General features: G+C 45.7%; 1 pseudogene; it reads left to right on the plus strand.

Moving 5' to 3' along the window:
* Positions 1–2588: 2588 nt before the first annotated feature.
* On the plus strand, positions 2589–3363 carry LOC703592 (small ribosomal subunit protein eS8 pseudogene; annotated as a pseudogene).
* Positions 3364–7988: the final 4625 nt, after the last annotated feature.

Consider the following 7988-nt stretch of genomic DNA (forward strand, 5'->3'; position numbering starts at 1 on the left):
CCTTGTGATCCACCTGCCTTGACCTCCCAAAGTGCTGGGATTACAGGCGTGAGCCACCGTGCCTGGCCCTTTTTTTTTTTTTTTTCCCAAGACGGAGTCTTGCTCTGTTGCCCAGGCTGGAGTACAATGGCATGATCTCGGCTCACTGCAACCTCCATCTCCTGGGTTCAAGTGATTCTCCTGCTTCAGCCTCCCAAGTAGCTGGGATTGTAGGCGCCCGCCACCATGCCTGGCTACTTTTTGTATTTCTTAGTAGAGATGGGGTTTCACCATATTGGTCAGACAGGTCTCGAACTCCTGATCTCAGGTCATCCACCCACCTTGGCCTCCCAAAGTGCTGGGATTACAGGCATGAGCCACTGTGCCTGGCCTAAAAGATTTTTTATAGAGATGAGGTCTCACTATATTGCCCAGGATGGTCTTGAACTCCTGGATTCAAGCAATTCTCTTGCCTCAGCCTTCCAGAGCACTGGGATTACAGGCACGAGCCACCATGCCTACCTGGCCTAGATAACTAACTAGACACTTCCAGAAGCCAGGAATACCCTATGCTTGCCTTATTTACCTTTGTATTTCAGATCCTACACACTGGCTAACGCACAGCAAGCACACTCAATAAATATGAGGGTCTCAGTTCAGGAGCAAGGAAAGATCTGATAATGTGGCAATAACAATACACCACATTTTACAGTCGGTGGCAATTTAATGTTATTTCATTTCTCAACTTATTTCTGGGCAATGAGATTACAGATATTCTTTTTTGTATTTTTATGCATTATCTGAATTGTTTACAAGGATGTATTTTGAAATGGAAAATAATAAAATTGACTCCCCATTAGGGAATTGCTTTGACTCCCCAAAGCAATTCTCATAACCATCATTGCCAATTTTGTGACACCTTTTGGAAAAGGGTAGGGAATTAATTCTGCCATTGACTATAATTCAGCAGGAAGGCAAAGTGAATTCATTCATTTCATAATATTTAATCAACACCAACTTGTGTTAAGAATGGAACTAGGTAGGCATGAGGAATGTATATGTGCCCCACATACCAGCTTATGGCCTAAGGAGAGAGACAGACATTGAACATATACTGCCACTAACAAGTGTCCAGGTGCAACTGTGGCAGCTGCTATGGGGAAGGTAACAGAGCACCTGTGACCCCAAGATTGGTCTCCTGCTTGGGCCTAGCTCCATATGTTTGCTCTTACAAATGTGTTTCCCTACCCAGAAGGCACTTCCTTCTTCCTCCATCTAGTCAAACTCGACTTTGCTTTGGAATCTTGCTGAAATCTCCAGTTCCTGTTCAAGGTCTCTCTGATTGGAGGCTTCCTTTGGGTAATGTCAGATTATCACCATGAAGATCATGCAACTCATTAGGAGTTATATTAGCCTGGGTTTCCCAGAGAAAAAGAACCAAGAGGATGTGTAAATAGAGAAATCTATTGTAAGGACTTGATTCACGAGATTATAGAGGTGCAAATCCAAAGTCTGCAGGGTTGGTGGGCAAACTAGTGATTTAGGGAAGGGGCAGGGGCAGTCTGCTGGCAGAACTTCTTACCATGGGAGGTTCGTCTTTGTTCTGTTAAAGACCTTCAACTGATGGGATGAGGCCCACCCATATTATGGAGGTCAATCTGCTTTACTTAAAGTCCACAGATTTTTTCCCCCTTCATAAATCCTTCATTGGAATCAAAGTCCATGGATTTAAATGTCAATCTTGGGCTGGGCACGGTGGCTCATGTCTGCAATTCCAGTATTTTGAGAGGTTCAAGGCAGGTGGATGGCTTGAACTCAGGAGTTTGAGACCAGCCTGGGCCAACATGGTGAAACTCCATCACTACAAAAAATAATAATAATAATAACACAAAAATTAGCCAGACATGTTGGCGCATGCTTGTAGTCTCAGCTACTTGGGAGGCTGAGGTGGGAGGATCGATTGAACCCAGCAGGCTGAGGTTGCAGTGAGCCAAGATCACGCCATTGCACTCCAGTCTGGATGACAGAGCAAGACCCTGTCTCAAAAAAAAAAAAAAAAAAAGAGTCAATAAATGCCATCCAGAAAATGTCCTCACAGAAACATCCAGTATAATGTTTGACCAAATATCTAGGTACTGTGGCCAATTGGACACATAAAATTAACTATTGCAGAAGCCTTAACGCCCCAACTAGAGTCTACCATTTTAGAAGGCATAGATCAGCTCTTCCATGTCTTTGAAACCTTCCATGGAGCCTAGCTGAAGGATTATTGTCAGGAGGTGTTCAAGAAATCCCTGAAGAGGGCCGGGCGCGGTGGCTCACACCTATAATCCCAGCGCTCTGGGAGGCCGAGGCAGGCGGATCATGAGGTCAAGAGTTTGAGACCAGCCTGATCAACATGGCAAAATCCCGTTTCTGGTAAAAATACAAAAATGAGCTGGGAGTGGTAGTGGGTGCCTGTAATCCCAGGCTACATGGGAGGCTGAGGCAGGAGAATCGCTTGAAACCGGAAGGCAGAGGTTGCGGTGAGCTGAGATCACACCCCTGCACTCCAGCCTGGGCAACAAGAGTAAAACTCTGTCTCAAAAAAAAAAAGAAAAAAAAAAGAAAAGATGCTCAATTACACTCATCATAATAGAAATTCAAATTAAAAGTATAAGGGAGATATATCAGATTGGCAAAGATCAGAACATTAGCTAACACAGTCTGGCAAGATCGTGGAGCTTCTTTCCAGCCAGCACCGAGCAATGGGCATCTCTCGGGACAACTGGCACAAGCGCCACAAGACTGGGGACAAGAGAAAGCCCTACCACAAGAAGCATAAGTATGAGTTGGGGTGTCTGGCTGCCAACACCAAGATTGGCCCCCACCGCATCCACACAGTCCGTGCGCAGGGAGGTAACAAGAAATGTGGTGCCCTGAGGCTGGACATGGGGAATTTCTCCTGGGGTTCAGAGTGTTGTAGTCGCAAAACAAGGATCATTGATGTTGTCTACAATGCGTCCAATAACAAGCTGGTCTGTGCCAAGACCCTGGTGAAGAACGGCTTCATGCTCACCGACAGCACACCATACTGCCAGTGATACGAGTCCCACTGTGCGCTGCCCCTGGGCTGCAAGAAGGGAGCCAAGCTGACTCCTGAGGAAGAAAAGACTTTAAACAAAAAACGATCTAAAAAAATTCAGAAGAAATACGATGAAAGGGAAAAGAATGCCAAAATCAGCAGTCTCCTGGAGGAGACTCCAGGAGAAGTCCCAGCAGGGCAAGCTTCTTGCATGCATCACATGAAGGCCGGGACAGTGTGGCGGAGCCCATGGCTGTGTGCCAGAGGGCAAGGAGTTGGAGCTCTATCTCAGGAAAATCAAGGCCCCGAAAGGCAAATAAATCCTCATCCTTTCTGTCTTTGCCCATGGAATAAAGGTATCTATTGTTCTGTGGCAAAAAAAAAAAAAAAAAAAAAAAAAATCATGGGGAACGTGCACTCAGAACACTGCTGGTACGAGGCTGACGTTCTCTGACCTCCTTGGAGACAAATTTGGCAAAATAACTTAAATTTTAAAATGCATTGGCCTGATGACGGAGCACTTCCACTTCCAGGTATTGATAGATCTACTCGTATTTTCATGCAAAATGACCTGTGCACAAGAAAATACATTGCAGGCCAGGCGTGGTGGCTCATGCCTGTAGTCCCAGCACTTTGGGAGGCTGAGGCAGGTGGATCATTTGAGGTCGGGAGTTTGAGACCAGCCTGGCCAATGGCAAAACCCATCTCTACTAAAAATACAAAAAAAAAATGAGCCAGGCATGGTGGTGTATGCTGTAATCCCAGCTACTTGGGAGGCTGAGGCACGAGAATCACTTGAACCCAGGAGTTGGAGGTTGCAGTAAGCCGAGATCATGCCACTGCACTCCAGCCTGGGTGACAGAGTGAGACCCTGTCTGCCCCTCTCTCTCTCTCTCTATATATATACACACACACACACACACATATATATATACACACACGTATATATATACACACGTATATATATACACACACGTATATATATACACACGTATATATATACACATGTATATATATATACACACACGTATATATATATATACACACACACGTATATATATACACACACACACTCTGCAGCATTGTTTGTAATAACAGAAGATTGGAAACTAAGTATCTATTAATGGGAGACCAGTTCAATAAATTAGAAAGTACTGTACAGTCACTTAAAGGAGTAAAGAGGCTCTGTGTGGAGTGATTTGGAAAATTTCACAGGAACATTGTTAAGTAAAAAGAGGAAGGCAAATGCCAATGCACATGGCTGTCATTTTACAAGTAGGAAGAATGTGCACATATATGTTGGTAAATGAATGGGAGACCCCTGGAAATACACTCAGTAAGCTGGAGGCGTTGCCTCTAGAGCAGGGAACTGGGAAGCTGTAGAGGAAAGGAAGTTTCTTTTTCTTTTTCTTTCTCTTTCTTTTATCTTTTCTTTTCTTTTTTTTTTTTTTTTTTTTTTTTTTGGAGACAGAGTCTTGCTCTGTCACCCAAGCTGGAGTACAGTAGCATGATCTTGGCTCACTGCAAGATCCTGGGTTCAAGTGATTCTTCTGCCTCAGCCTCCTGGGTTCAAGTGATTCTCCTGCCTCAGCCTCCTGGGTTCAAGTGATTCTCCTGCCTCAGCCTCCCAAGGAGCTGGGATTATAGGTGCCTGCCACCAAGCCAGGCTAATTTTTTTTTTTTTTTGTATTTTTAGTAGAGATGAGGTTTCACCATGTTGGGCAGGCTGGTCTTGAACTCCTGACCTCAGGTGATCAGCCCACCTCAGCCTCGCAAAGTGCAGGGATTACAGGTGTGAGCCACCAAGTCTGGCCGGGAGGTTTATTTTTCACTGAGTACCCATTACGGGGTAAACTGTGAACCTCCCCCACCCCCGCCACCCACCCCCGCCAAGTTATATGTTGAAGTCCTACCTCAGGACCTCAAAATGTGAGTGTATTTGGAAATAGTGTCATTGCAGATGTAATTAGTTAAGATGAGGTCATGCTGGAGTAGGGTGGGCACCTAATGTCCTTGTTGGGAGAATTTGAGGTTAGGTGCGGTGGCTCATGCCTGTAATCTTAGCACTTTGGGAGGCTGAGACAGGATAATCAGTTGAGCCTAGGAGTTCAAGACCAACCTGGGTAGCACAGTGAGACCCCATCTCTATATAAGAAAGAAAAGGAGGCAGCGGATATGGTGGCTCATGCCTGTAATTCCAACACTTCTGGAGGCCAAGGCGGGTGGATCACCTGAGGTCAGGGGTTTGAGACCAGCCTGGTCAATATGGCAAAATTCTGTCTCTACTAAAAATACAAAAATTAGCCGGGCATGGTGGCAGGTGCCTGTAATCCCAGCTACTGGGGAGGCTGAGGCACAAGAATTGCTTGAATGCGGGAGGCGGAGGTTGCAGTGAGCTGAGATCGCGCCACTGCATTCCAGCCTGGGTGACAGAGTGAGACTCTGTCTCAAAAAAAAAAAAAAAAAAAAAAAAAGAGGCATTTGGACCCAGGCAGGCGTACAGGGAGAATGCCATGTGAAAATGAAAGCAGATTAGGATGATGCCCAGCAAACTACTAGAAGCTAGGTGAGAGGCATGGAACAGCGTTTTCCCTTGCAGCCCTTAGAAGGCACCAACCTTGCTGATACCTTGGCTTGGACTTCTAGAGTCCACACCTGAGACAATGCATGTCTGTTGTTCTAAGCCACTCAGTTCGTGGTACTTTGTCCCAGCAGACCTAGTGAACTAATGCAGTCTCCTTTGGCACCTGGAGTTCTGTATCGTGTGTATATTACTGATTATTGATTTAAAATTCTTTCAACACAAATGTCTCCCTGAAGCCTTCCCAGATTCACTAGGCTGAGTTAGTTGCTCTGCCTTTTCGGCTCCCGCAGCATTTTATCTGTATCTCTGCAACAGCATTTACCACGTTGTAATGTAATTTAACGGTACACAGGGTTCTTGACTCCGCAAAATCGTTAACTCCTGAGCACAGAGGCTGAGCCTGTTTCATCCATCATTGTAATCCCAGAGACTGGCATCAAATGCTTGGTGGAGTGAATAAACAAATGGTTACCCAGACATTTTTCACTTCCCTCCTACATTCGTATCATTATTTATTGGTTTTCTTGCTTGACAAGCTATCCATTCATTTATGTTTAGTCAGGGTGATAGAATTGAAACCTGACCTTAAAGAAGAAGTCAGGAATGAAGGAGGCAGCAGGGCCATGTTCTCTCTGGAAGACTCTAGACGAGAATCCTACCTGCCTCTTTCAGCTTCTGGAGGTTGCGGACAATCCTTGGTGCTCCTTGGCTTACAGGTGCATTGCTCCGATCTCTGCCTTCATTGTCACACGGTCCTCTTCCTGTATGTCTGTGTCTCTGTATCAACATTTCCCTCTTTTTATTTTTATTTACTTATTATTTATTTATTGATTTTTGAGACAGAGTCTTCCTCTGTCGCCCAGGCTGAAGTGTAGTGGCGTGATCAAGGCTCACTGCAACCTGCGCCTCCAGGGTTCAAGCGATTCTCCTGCCTCAGCCTCCCCAGTAGCTGGGATTACAGGCATGCGCCACCACACCTGGCTAATTTTTTTTTGTATTTTTAGTAGAGATCGGGTTTCACCATGTTGGTCAGGCTGGTCTGGAACTCCTGACCTCAAATGATCCACCCACCTTGGCCTCCCAAAGTGCTGGGATTACAGGCATGAGCCATCGTGCCCGGCCCCTCTTTTTATTTTGTTTTTGAGGCATAGGTCTCGCTGTGTCACCCAAGCTGGAGGGCAGTGGCATGATACTGGCCCACTGCAACCTCTGCCTCCCGGACTCAAGCTATCCTCCCACCTCAGCCTCCCAAGTAGCTGGGACTACGGGCTTGCACCACCACGCCCAGCTAATGTTTGCTTATTTTGTAGAGACAGGATTTCGACATGTTGCCCAGGCTGCTCTCAAACTCCTGGACTCCAGGGATCTGTCTGCCTTGGCCTCCCAAAGTCCTGGGATTACAGTTATGAACTGGTGACCTCTTGTTATGAGGACACCAGTCATTAGATTAAGGCCCACTCTAATCTAGTATGACCTCATCTTAATTTGATCACATCTGCAAAGTAAGGTCACATTCCGAGGTTGTGGGTGAACTTGCGGTGATACTATTCAATGCAATTCGGCTGTTCAGCTAGGACTCACCTGAAAAAGAGAGGCAGCAAGAGGTGGAGGGCTGTTTTGCCTTGTGGTTAAATACAGGTTGCAGAATCAGCCAGACGGGGCTTCAAATCCTTGTTTTACCTGCTGGTCAGCTATGTGAGCTCAGGCAAGTAATTCAACATCTCCAAGCCTGTTTCCTCAACCACGCAATGGGTTTAATAAAAGCCTGTGCTTCCTAGAGTTGCTGGGTAGATAAATGAGATCAGGACAGCGCCTGATATTTAAAAAAAAAAAAAAAAAAAAAAAAACCTGAGTGCCATTACTCTCGCCCGTAATTCCAACACTTTGGGAGGCCAAGGCAGGTGGATCACTTGAGGTCAGCAGTTCGAGACTAGCCTGGCAAACATGGTGAAACCCCATCCCTACTAAAAATACAAAAATTAGCCAGTGTGGTGCCACACACCCATAATCCCAGCTACTCAGGAGGCAGAGGTTGCAGTGAGCTGAGATCCCACCACTGCACTCCAGCCTGGGCAACAGAGTGAGACTCCACCTCAAAAACTAAAAAGTAAAAAATAATTAGCTTTTGATGCTAGAGTCCCCAGTACCACGGTTCCTGCCATTCTTTCAGGGAAGAACGTAGAGAGTTAAATAGCTAAACAGGATGGTTTATGATTAAAGGCCTAAATGCTTGTTCCAGGATATACCTGCCACACAGGGTCAGAGAGCACAGGGTGACTGGGCCCAAGCAGGCACAGACTTTAACTTTTAATAACAGATGCAAAGTTAGTGCTGCAATCTAAACTCTGCAGTGAAGCCATA

Source organism: Macaca mulatta, chromosome 9, assembly GCF_049350105.2.
Source record: "Macaca mulatta isolate MMU2019108-1 chromosome 9, T2T-MMU8v2.0, whole genome shotgun sequence".
Lineage (NCBI taxonomy): Eukaryota > Metazoa > Chordata > Mammalia > Primates > Cercopithecidae > Macaca > Macaca mulatta.